We start from the raw sequence: 13,326 nt of genomic DNA, 5'->3' as shown, positions 1-13,326 counted from the left end.
CACGGGTTTATAAAATTCACAGAGATTGACATTAAGGATTCAAGCATGGTATTACCTAATTGCACTGCCCATAAAAACAATTAGAAATGAAAAAAATGTTAGAAAAGGCTATAAAAAAAGGTAAAATAGATTGTCTCATTCACCAAAACCAATGTTGAACCACCTGTTCCACAAACGTATAGTTTAGGTTATGTTTTTTTTTCTTTTGTGCGTTTTAAATAATAACAAAATAATTGTAATTAGACATCAAATATAAACATAAACTTGTTGTGTTCAAAACTGTTTTAACATTTTGTGATTTCTTTCGGTATATTAAATCATCTTTGTATATTCTTATATCTAAACAAATATAAAAAAAGTATATTGTGTGTCGTCAGCACGGGTATCCACTTCGATGAGGTCACATAATTTTTATTATTAATTATTGTTTATTATTGTTATTAAAACCTTATCTCTTTCTCAAATTAATTTTTCAAGTAATTTTCATATGTGTACCATGTGTTATATATTATTATCTTACACACTTACCGTAAATTAACTTTTATTATTAATTTTTAATATTATTTTTTTTACAACTTTTTTTTTCATTTAACTTTTGACAAGTTATAAGCAATTTGCTTTTGAATTCCAACATTTTTTTTAAATCCATATTTTATTTTTTTTAGATTTTGCATTGCAGCATGCTTTTTCTGTTTCCACATGCATACGGAAAAAAACGTGTTGTTTATTTTTAAAACTATTTCTTACTATGTTTATTTTTCCTTTGATATTTTTGTAAACACCCTTAGGCGTATTGTAAAATTTAAAAAAATAAATAATAAAAATATGATAAAAATAACAAAACATCCATACATCACAAAACCCACATAGATCACAGTAGCCTAATGAAAATAACATAGCAGAAAAATATTCTTAAATTAAGGGTGACGTCAGCTAGAAACCTGCAACAATCAAGCTCCAGACAGAGATAAAGGAAAATATGTGCAGCTTTAGCATACCTTCGAGCAATGCATCAATGATGCACCCATGGTCTTATCAATAAAATATATTAAAATAGCGAGTTTTGAACTGCCGAGTGTGATTTTTTTGAATATACGCCTCGACTCGTTTGCGAGTAATTTTGGCTCTTAAAATCAAGAATAAGAAAGTTAAAGAACATACGCTTTAATAAACGAAAAAAAACCTACCCCAAAATATTTTACTAATGTGAGATGTTTAAAATCAGTGTTAAAGAGTTTTGTGACTATAAAATAAGCTTTTGATTTTTGGTGTAGCCTGCGCTAGCAATGAGATTGATAATTTTTTGTTCACTTTCATTGATACTATATTATTATAATTTATTTTTTTAAATAAAAATAAATATTAGCGCTCTTATAATTTGCGCAAATATTTTAATTTTGAAAGCTATTTTTAACGAGTTATAATAATATAATAACTCACTATTAGAAAATGGAAATCAAGTTGGGGTACAGTGGGGCTCGAACCTCGAACCTCTGATCCGTGAGTCCACAACGCTAGCCACGAGACCACAACCCGACATTATTTAAATATGATGTTGCCATGGTTATATTTTTAAATTACCAAGTAAATTACGCGCTGGCAACGCGTTCTCTATCCCCTAGCGAGCGTTCAAAATCGTATTGCTGGTCTCGAAATTTCTATACCAGCGTCTAGCTGTTGGCTGAAACCAAAACTGTACTTTTACCCAACAAACTTACGTTTTTTACCTTGGGAAAAACCAAAATATCAACGAAAATTTATTTATTAAAATTATAGACGCTCACAAGCGCTCAATTAATTACGATTTGTGGGTAATTACCTTTTTTGCCTTCATTTTCTGTCAAACTTTTGATGTGACATTATGAACAATACATTGCCGCGAGGTGTTTAAATACAATAATTCAATATCATGTATTGGTGATGAACACTGCAAACATATAAATAAATTTGTAAATTTAATTCAAAATTTTGAAAAAATCAAAAGTTATTTACAGTATTTTTTTTTAAATTTTACGAAAATAGAAAAAAGCACATAAGTAATAACACTGCCCGCTGACAGCTAGTAGGGCATCTATGATAACTAATCATACAAAAATATATACAAACTATAGAAATTTCTTAAATTTGAAATTCAATGTGTAAAAAAGGCATTTTTATTTTTGCATGTATTTTTTTTAATGCATATTTTCATTCATTTTTTAAATTTAATTTGAATAAATAAACACACTTTTACCTATTTTATTTATTATGAAAGCAAAATACAATTTTAATTTTTATCGATTAAAGAAAAAAATGTTTTTCATCTATAATAATAAAAAACATTAAATTCTGTATTTTTATTTAATGTTTACAGAAACATGTACCTACAACAATAATTTATAATTGCTTTTAAAAACAGTATTATTTTCATACTTCGTTACCTGATTAGGTTTTACTTTTATTTTCTTGAAAATATTGAATGTAATATTTAGGTGTACAAAATAAGACATATGCCTCTTACCTTCATAAATATTTTTTGTATAATTCATTTTGTTTAAGGTAACGAAATATTTGCTATATCTAAGATATTTCTAGTACCTATAGTAAAAATGTGTCTATTTATTATGCGTCAGAGACTAAAATTATTTACATTTATACCCTTTTTATTGTTTTGTGTACTTATTTTAATAACGTTATATTAAACACAAATATTTAAACTACCTTAAATATATATATATATATATAGTTGAATTGAGGTTTTTTATTACGAAAATGGCGCTATATGAGTTATCCATAATAAATAAATAATAAATTTGATAATTTATGTAGCGCCATTTTTATGAAAATCACCTCAAGGGCGCTGTACAGTTAATAAATATCCCAGTACGTCTTGCAGCTACAAGGCGCATGGACGGTTGGGATTCTAGTTCCTCGTTTTCAATTCAGATGAATCAAAAATTAAAACAGATAGGAGCTAGATTACAGGACGTCTTGCAGCTAAATATCGCATAGACAGTTAGAAATTTAGCCCCCAATTGTACATTTTAAAAATTGACAAATAAATTTAGTGTATTAATGATACAAAAAAAAATTAAAATAATAAATAAGAGTAAGATTACAACACGTCTTGCAGCTACTAAGCGCATAGACGATTGGAATTAGTTATTATGAACATGAAAAAAACTTTTTTCGAAAAAAAAATGTATCAAATTGTAACTTATTTTAACATCTTAATTTCCGTTAAATATCCAGACAAATTTTAGTTTTTTTCTATCTCACGATCTCATAATTACCCTTAATTTTCGAGCGTTAAATTCCGTTTTTAAAATAATAATTATTGAGTAATCATAATAAATTTTGAATTCTTAACGATTAAATTATGCGTCTTACTCCGCCCCTGCATTAATCTTTCAACCAGACGTTAAATTTTTATACTGGCATTTTAAAATAAATTTGAAATACTCCAACACCCCCCACCCCTTTTGATGTAAAGATTTGAATATTTGATTTGATTATGGTATCGCCTGATGAGCCACCCCTTAGAGGGGTTGAGTCATTGTGATGTTTTGTGATTATTTTAAGCAAACCTACGTTTGTGACAGCATTATAAATGTCGACAAATTTGTATTTTGGTTAGGTGACTTTTAAGACTAATTTATTTATTTGTTTTACATTTCTAGTAGACTGTTTGATTGTGAATAATGTTTTCAAACTGTGTGGCTTTGTCCCAAGGCTTTATTTGTAATTTTATACGTAAACTTCTTTACAAGGCATTAACAAACACTTTTATATTATGGACTCACAGATCAAGGGTCCGAGGTTCAAATCTTACTCTACCACAATTCATTTCCTACTCGTCCGACACAAGTTATTTACGGCTTTTAGGAAATGGTAAAAAATACAATATTTAAGTAAATAATAAGAACTTAAATAATAATGCCCTTCAAAATATATGAAGATAATTTTTTAGAAGGGGAAATATAAGTTTAGGCATTAACAGGGCTTATGACCTATCATTGGCTGGTTTAAGTAGCTACATTACACACTATGCAACAGTCACCATTATGCCTATGTTCAAACATCTATTTTATTTTATTTTATTTTAATTATTTTATTGGGAAATCAACAGTTCTACATACATATTTTTAGTAAATAAACAGATATAGTGTATAAACTCAGAACTAATAACAGATTTCCACATAGTATACAAAGTTAGTAAAGAAAATATTACATATCAAATAAATATATACAATGTATACATATAAAAATGTTATTTTTATGTACTCAATAATCAAGGATTTTTTAAATATTTATTTTAAGAACATTAAGTTACTGTAAATTGGGCGAGATAAGGACAAAAATGCTTGAAGAGGGGATAAGAAAGGAAAGGGAGATGTACATATTTATTTTTATAATGTCTACTGAGTTACATAATACATTTTTAGTGTAAATTTTAAATCTGACAGAGTGATGTTTGTGTAATCTATATTTTTAAATTTTGTATTGAACATTGAAAAAGTCCTACGAAAAAAAGCATTTTTAACATACGATGTTTTACTAATTGGTACATAAAACTATATTCCTTAAATTCATATATGTGTAGATTTTTGTAAAATAAAAATCTGAAACCCTTATTAATGCGGATGAGATTCTGGCTGAATTTTTTCACCTAAATACTAGGTAACAACGCCTGAAAATATAATAATTAAAATTTTTATACTTTTTTTTGGACTAACTGATTTTATTTATTTATCTGATCGCCTTGTAGGCTTTTACATGTTTTACATATATATAGGTACATATGGTGGCTTGTTTTACTAGTAATGACTTAGGGTTTAGGATATAGAGATTTTGGTATTATTTATGTTTGCTCTGGATATTCATTGTTTACCTGTAAGACTAAAAAAGCACACATTATGATAAAACTGTAAATACTTTTAAATATCATTATAAAATACATAATTTACTGCCTTAGAACGGGGAAGCTATCCCTAGTTAGACAGTTTAGATGAACCAACAGCAAAAATAAAAAATATGTATGTTTTCTTTTACTACTGAATTAATTTGTTGTATAAATAATTACTTGTATATTGCTGTAATAAATATGTAAAGAAAAAAAAATATGAAGATAGACATGTATTTTACACACAAGTAACAAGAAAAGAAGAAAAATAAAAACATTTATTGCAGTGGAGAGAACATAAGTGCAGTTTTTTGTATCAGTTATAATAAGAAAATCTTAAAATTAAAAGAAGTTAGAAAAAAAAAACTAGAATACAGATACAAGTCAATAAACGGCACACAATTGAAATCAACATAGTAGTATTTAGGTATTTCAATTTGAAGTAAATTTATACACTGAATATAAAAGCCTAGGTATTTACAAGGCTTATTTCATTGGCTGGTTTAAGTGGCCATTTTACACACACTGTAACACGTAACATGTCATCAGCAAATCACAGGTCGTAAGCCATGTAAATGCCTCGACTTTTGTTAAAATATAACTCTAAATTGATAACTCCCATCACGCTTTACGCTGCGTCTCTCCAAAAATAGGGCAGCTTATGTATTTGGAGAGGAAAATATATTTTTGTACGTCTAAATAATATATATTATGTAAAAAAAATATTTTTTTATTCATTAAAAAAAAAAAGTAAATTCTGTACATGGGCACCTTATGTTTTTTTAATGTTTGCATCGTTTATGTTACTTCATTGTTTTATGGTTATATTTTTTTATTTTATTTATAAAATAATATCAAAAGTTACAATTAAAATATTATTCAAAACTTTTTGTTAAAAAAATATTGAAGGATTTTCACAAAAATGGCGCTATGCGAATTATCCAACTCCAGTACATATTTTGTAGGCCATGAAAGCGGAGTGTATTTTTTACTGAAATTATATTTTCAGCGCCAAGTAATAACGAAAGCTCCCATTAAACCTATGAAATGAAAAGAGCTTTAGTTAAAATGTTCCTTTGGCAAGAACACTTTGTGGAAGATTTCTGAAATCATTTGTTCCATGAATAAATCAACCAAAGTAATTGTCGGCCGGATGCTACCGAAACGGAAGAACCTAAGATCTTAAGAATTCCATTTTACATATTATCATAAAATTCAGAATAACGCTAGGACGAACCAAGTTTGACTTTGAGCACTAATTTACGTATATACCCTTAATCCAGCCTTTTAGCTTTGGTGTTGAAAAAGTTGTTTCGATTTTTGTAAAGCAATTTTGTCAGCTCCGTGGTCCATCTACTTTTTTTATAAATTGCTTATATTTCTCACGTCTGCTCCCTAAGTGGAGCATATGGTAACCACGAATCTTTCTTAGCCTCTCTATCAGCGGCCAATAATTCCCATATATCCTTCCAAGACAGAATCCTGTACAGCTCGTTGGTTCGGAACAGTCTTAAGAGTGCACAAGGTGAGATAATTCTTCCTATTGCATGAAAAATCATGGTAGTTATCCTTGGCTCTATCCCCCTGCATTCCTCTTGGGCATGCTTGAGACTAACAGTTTGCAACTAAGAAGAGATGGGTTCACATTGTTCCATTTTTTCAGATTGATAATAGGTTTTATCAAGAACTCGGCCATTTTTGAAAGTATGAATTTTTATTTTCCTGATGGTTATCTCCGACAGCGTCAGCACATCTTTATTTTTATCAGCGTTTTATCTCCAGATTTCCAGGACCAACCTGCTTCTGGTTATGCTAGTTGAAAGAACAGTTAGGCAGCTGAACATTATCACTTTGGAGATAGACATCTTTCACATCAGTGAAACTATATTTAAGGCCTAAATACTAAATAATAATGTTGAAATATTGGTCAAGGGTTCCTGGTTTGATATTTTGTCTCAATATAACGGATAAAATATTTAATTATTTGCAATGTTATTTTGATAAAATAAACTAATTTGAATTTGAATTTGAAAGACTTTTTTTTTTTTTTTTACACCACAACAGGCCAGGAGGCCTAATTACAGTGATGAATTACATCACAGAGCACCCAGGCTTGAGAAAAATCACATTTTTAATTTTTGTGTTCTCACCGGGAATCGAACCCGGAACCTTCCGTGCGTGAGTCAAGCGTCTTGACCACTACACCACGGAGACAGACTCACGTGCCGTAGATCAGACGGTTCCTAACCATATGTTTCTGTGCTTTAGGCTGGTAGAGCCCATCAACTCAACGGGAAGCTTTAGAAATGGTGCCTTGAACCTTGATCACTCCTGGTAGGTAGAGCCTATTAACTCTACGGGAAGCTAGTGGTACGGTGCCTTGAACTTTGATAGCTCAAGGTAGGTAAAGCCCATCAATTGAACAAGAAGTTTGTGGAACGGTGTCTCAAACCTTGATAGCTGCAAGCAAGTAGAGTCCATTGACTCAACGGGAATCTTGATTCAAGAAATATTCTTGTTCTGTTTTTATAAATGTCCTGTGCAGTAGACACTTCCAGTTTCATGGTTTAAATTGATTTTGTTCAAAGTCTGTCTGATTGAATACGGTTTTTTTCTCATTAATCTACTTCATAATTAACTAAGAGTGGCACAGTTGTTTCACAGGAAATACCATTTAATCCTTCCAGCCCGAATGTTTATTCAAATATACACGACTTCTAAAAAATTTTTACTTTCGTACCTACAGAAATTTAAAAGCAGTGACTTCATTTTTATTTCTGTAACTGCATTATACAGAAAAGTTATTTTTAAGCTTTAACTGCTGGCTTTTTCTTGATTTGTTTGTTTTGGAGTAATTTTTTGTCATCCTTATAAATGTAAGGGAAGTTTAATTAATTTGATTGAATAAACAAAAAATGTAAGACATTTCAATGAATTTTGTTGGTTGATTATTTGAATGTTAAAAAATACAAAAGATATAAAAATATTAAAAACATCAAAAGTTTTCAAATTAAACACGAAAATAACAATATTTTCCATACCATTGGGAATTAATTCAGATTGAAAAAGGTTGATGCGCATTTTTTAATAGGATTTTGCCATCTTTTGAACTATTTTTTATTTATCTTATCATTTAAAACTAAAATATTAAAATGCAGTGTAGGCACACAAAAAAACATTACAGATTTATTACAACTTATAAGATTTATAGATGGAGATCCTTTTGAAAAAATAAAAAAATACAATTAATGTTTATTGTAACAAAGAGGGAAAATAGTACCAACATAAATATGTTTAATCCGAATGTTTTATTGGGTTTTACTCATAAATTTGGCATAAAGTTACGCCTAAATATAGTGGTAGAATAAGGATAGCATTTCCATCCTTATTTTGCCACTATGCCTAGGCGTAACTTTATACCAGGTTTATAAGTAAGACGCAATATGTTGTTTCTATAACATTAACATTTTTTTATTAAATATTATATATTTTACTAGTGGACCCGACAGACGTTATCCTGCCCGAACGTTGACTTGCCTGCTATTAGCTTGGAAAAAGACTCTTTATTGATAAGTAGGTACATAGGTACTTGTTTGTGGTTGAGTTCCAAAACATATAATAATTTATTTTCAAATATATAATTAATTTTGCAAATGTCAAACTCGGCTCTTCTCACCAACAGGGGTGCACTTTATTCATGAATGCGATTTTCAAAAATGTATTAAATGTCAGTTTATATAATTGTAGTATTAGCGAAAATCCAGTAAGAATAAATAAATGGGAAGAAATTGTGAGAAATGTAATTGAGGTATCTGATTGGGATTCATAAAAAGCGAGTGTTAGAAAACATTTAAAAAAAAACTTTTATTAAACACAAAAAACAACATCCTTTAATTTTTTTGTACATTCATTCTCGTCAAATGCAACCCTGGTATGTCGATGAAACAAATATTTATGCTTATAACTTTTTTTTTCAGATTCGATTGAAAATTTAAATATCTACGAACACGCGCAGCGCAAAGATCTTTGTTTATTTAAAAACTGCACGCAAATCGGTTAAGCTCTTTAGTGGGAGTTCAGTTACATCACACGTACAGAAGAATTATACATTTTAAGATTGTATAAAACTTTAAAATTAATAATATGAGAACTCAAGATTACACGTGAGCTTTTGTTTAATTCGGGTTTCCAGCACGTTTCCAGGTGCGTGTAATGCTTTGTACTGAAGTGTTAGAATTTTCGCGGGTTGTTAGGCAAGGGTTGTTCTTACTCCGAGTATAATGTTAGCTACCTTGTCATAAACACCCGGTACCGCCTAAGGACAAGAAAAGGGTTGGGATGTATTATAGGAGTTAATTGTAAATTGTTTTAATGACAGTCCTTACGTGTTTTAAAATTATAATTCCGCTTTGAAAATAGAAGCTTATGTCGCTAACAAAATAATAGCATTTTTTATGGGGACTTAATAAATAAGAATCAATTTTCGATATTATTTTTGAAAATAGTGCCTTATTTTTAAAAAGTGGTGAAAATTATTTTTTTGCAACATAAAAATACCCGTTTGAAAGAACAACTCATCTTTTGAGGTTGTCCACGATCGAGCCATTTCTTGGCATCTTCATAAAAATTTTAGTGCTGCTCAGCCAAAACATGAGTCTCCAATCGGAATAAGTGGTAATTGGATGGAACAATTTATTATTTATTTATTAATTTATTCATACAAATACATATTTATTACCAAAATATAATAATCAGGTACCCCAAACTCTATGAGGTCATGAGCCCTGTGATGAGTTGGGATACAACATAATGAAAAGTGGAAGCATGTACATAATCAAAAGATAGAAATATTAAAAATTAAAAATAATTATTTATAAATTTTGATAAACATCTGGACAGCACGCTTAATAGAATATAAATCTATGCAATATTTCGCAGCAGTATCGTGCAATGGTTTCTTCCCTTAGACAAAATTCAAACGTGTACACTCTTCCTGAAAATGGCTTTCATTTTGGAGAATTTTAGAGAATCTTCTATCTTTAATGTAAAAATATCTTTTTCATATAAAAAATGCACCTTCTTTAGCCACCATCAAGATTATATATCCCCAGAACCCAGAACTCATTGAGTTTTTACTGCATTTTTTTTTCTCAAATGTATTTTTTTTTGCATTATTTTTTCTTTAGTTCCTCTTTCTCTTTTCTTCTTAACTCATTATTTGATCCCACTTGTCCTCATTATTCAATACGTATAACAAAAAGTAATTTTAAAAAAAAAATGATGTTTGTATATTAAGCAAACCTTATCTCCCAGTTAAAAAAGAGCTGTTATTTTTAATAATTTAGGTTTGTTTGTATCTTTTGATTATATATTTATGTTTTTTTAGTACAAAATTTTGACCAATCTCTTCTTTTGACCAGTCTGTTTTTTAGTTGGCTGGAAAATATTGCTTTTAGCAATAAGTCCGCCAAAATACTTATTCTTTTTGCTTGAAGTTTTAAATAAATAAAATGTTCGAACGTCTCTCTCGCGGCAGATTCTATCAGATCCTGAGGTTAGATCGGCATTTGTCGGTTTCTTGATTATAAATTCACACGACAACGACACAGTGAATTTGAATGTCATATGGATAGCTAAAATAGTTTGTTTGCGATCGCGCTGGGTACATCAAATCACATATACATTCATTGATAGTTCAGATTTTATTGGGCAAGAAAGAAAAAAGATTGTACACACAGTAGGATAATTACAACATTCTCACCAAGGCCCAGTAGGTAGCAATAAATTTAACACAGCAACCTAGTAAATGTATAGTAAGCAAACCACCGAATGTAAAGTCTCATTTTATCTGCTTAATATAAAACAAGATTACATTTAACACTTTGCCTCTTAGTTCGCTTAAAATACGCTCTTCAGCGCTTCTTAGAGCAAATAGTGTTTAAATAAATACATTTATACAATCCTAGTACTCGAACATTGTGGAAAATAAATACGAAGCATCTCTTCAAGTGGAATAGAACTGTACGAACATCCGATAACGTTTGGAGAGAATGTTCTCGCAATATCGCAAACACATTATCATTTTCGAGAACCTTCTAGAGTGCTATTGGGGAAGAAATATGCTTTGATTTGAGAGATACAGTTTTAGCAAGAAACGCGTTGTTATTTAATGTTAACAGTTATATTTTATTAAGCAAATGGCGAATTTTATTGCATAATTATATATGCGCAAAGAAAAAATTCATTTTCAGCATTTAGTGAATTCAAACGCATTGTGTTATTTTATTTAATTTTATTTTATTTGGGAAATCAACAGCCCTACATACATATTTTTAGTAAACAAACAAATTTAGACAATATTTTGAGTTTGTCCAAATTTTTGTAGACAAGGACTGGATTCAACTCCCTGGGGAGCTGTTTATATTAACATACTACAACAGAGATGAAAAACATTTAAGAGAAGGTAATATGGAAGTCTAGGCATCTACAGGGCTTATGCTAACATAGGCTCACTTCACAAACATCAACAGATGAAAGAATTGAAGGAATATTGATGTAAAAATATAGACAGAATGGTGAATGTTACACAGTGTGTAAAGTGGCCACTTAAACCAGCCATTGACAGGTCATAAGCCCTGTAGATGCCTAATTTTCCATATTATCTCTTAAATGTTCTTCATCTCTATTGTAATATGTTAAAACAAATATAGTGTTTAAACTCAGAACTAATAACAGATTCCCATAAAGAATACAAAGTTAGTAAAGAAATTATATTACAAATTAAATAAATACATATAAGTTTAAACAGATAAAAATGTTAGTTTCATGTACTCAATATTTTTCAATAATCAAATAATTTTTTTATATTTTTTTAAGAACCGTAAGTTATTGTAAATTGGGCGGGATTAGGACAAAAATGCTTGAAAAGAGGATAAGGAGGGCAAGATAGATGTACATATTATAATTATATTAATTTAAAATCAAAATTTTACTATGCGTTACAGAACATGAATAATGACGAATATTTTTTTTTTCAAATAAAATAATGTACATAAGAAAATTCAAATCGTAAATGGTAAATTTATGCTTTTATTATTCCCCTTTGTACAATCAGTGGCGAATATGCTCAGATTAATAATGCGGGAACTTATAGAGAAGCCCTATCACTATGTTTCATAGAACGCCAGCGATGATGGTTTGTTGCTCAGCAACAAATTATTGTTATAATATTTTTGCTGCTTAACAATTATTTCATTATTTACTATAGGAGCAAAAATTCATTAACATTTTCTTGTATACCCACGAACAGGCCATGCTTTTGTGGGATTTTTTCGTTTACTATTTTTCTATTAACATGTATTTCATTGATGTGTAATTATGCTTTATTTTTTTAAAACTCTGTTTTATTATTATTTTTATTGTAAAAAAACAAAAAAAAAAAACCTTTTTTTTATTTTTTTAAATAGTTAGTTTATATCTAGTCTTGATTAATTTTATTAAAAATTGACAACTTGAATGTTTGTTTACTATTCGATCTGTTTCAATTATTTTTAGCACTCAGTGTTTTTCAAATCGTTTTAAATCAAATCACCTGGCTGGTTTAAATGGTCATTTTACTCATTGTGTAACATTAAATTTTTTAACCCATGTTTAAACCATAATTCTAAATTTCTTCCATTTCTTAATAAAAGTGATGTAAAAAATGTGAAACCTTTATTAATGTAGGACAAATTCATCTGATTGAATCGTTTCACCTACGTATGTTTCAACTCTTAAATTTTACAAATAGCCGTTCTTTCCATATCTGAAAATCCATTTTAACAATAACGGGTCTTCCTATTGGTTTCGCTTATACAAAAAAGCAATGTTTTTTGTCAATTATTATTATTATTATTATGGATAACTTATGTAGCGCCATTTTCGTAATAAAATACCTCAAGGGCGCCTTACATAGTGATTCTTTCAAATTTGTAATTTAATTAAAACAATTTATTTTGTTGTCACATGCTACTGAAGAATGAAGAAAATGCATTAAAGCAATATGCCCGGCCTTGTGCATATGTATGTAAACTGTATATGTTTATAAAGTGTTTTAATAAATAAATTAAATTCTGGAATTATCTACTACATGATACATTAAAAATGTTGTTAATAAATCTTTTAATTTTTGGAATGAGGAAGTTCAGAGCTACGGGAAATTGGACAAACAAAATATTTTTTTACCCGTGGTGAAAATAAGAGCATTGAATTGGATAATGAGGTTCAATGTATTTTAGTTTCTCGAAAATGTATTAAAAAAATAATACAAACGATTTTTAATAAAACCAGTTTTCTATAAAAAAAATAATTTATGAAACGTCACAAGTTCGGGTGAACAATAAACAATAAATTATAGCATTGTTATGTATAGCGATAGATTTTTGGTTTCCAGGCAGGCATGTTCA

The sequence above is a fragment of the Micrasema longulum genome, unplaced genomic scaffold (assembly GCF_059751315.1).
Source record: "Micrasema longulum isolate JH-2025_06_02 unplaced genomic scaffold, ASM5975131v1 h1tg000258l, whole genome shotgun sequence".
NCBI classification, from domain to species: Eukaryota; Metazoa; Arthropoda; class Insecta; order Trichoptera; family Brachycentridae; genus Micrasema; species Micrasema longulum.
Note: the sequence above shows the minus strand (reverse complement) of the source record.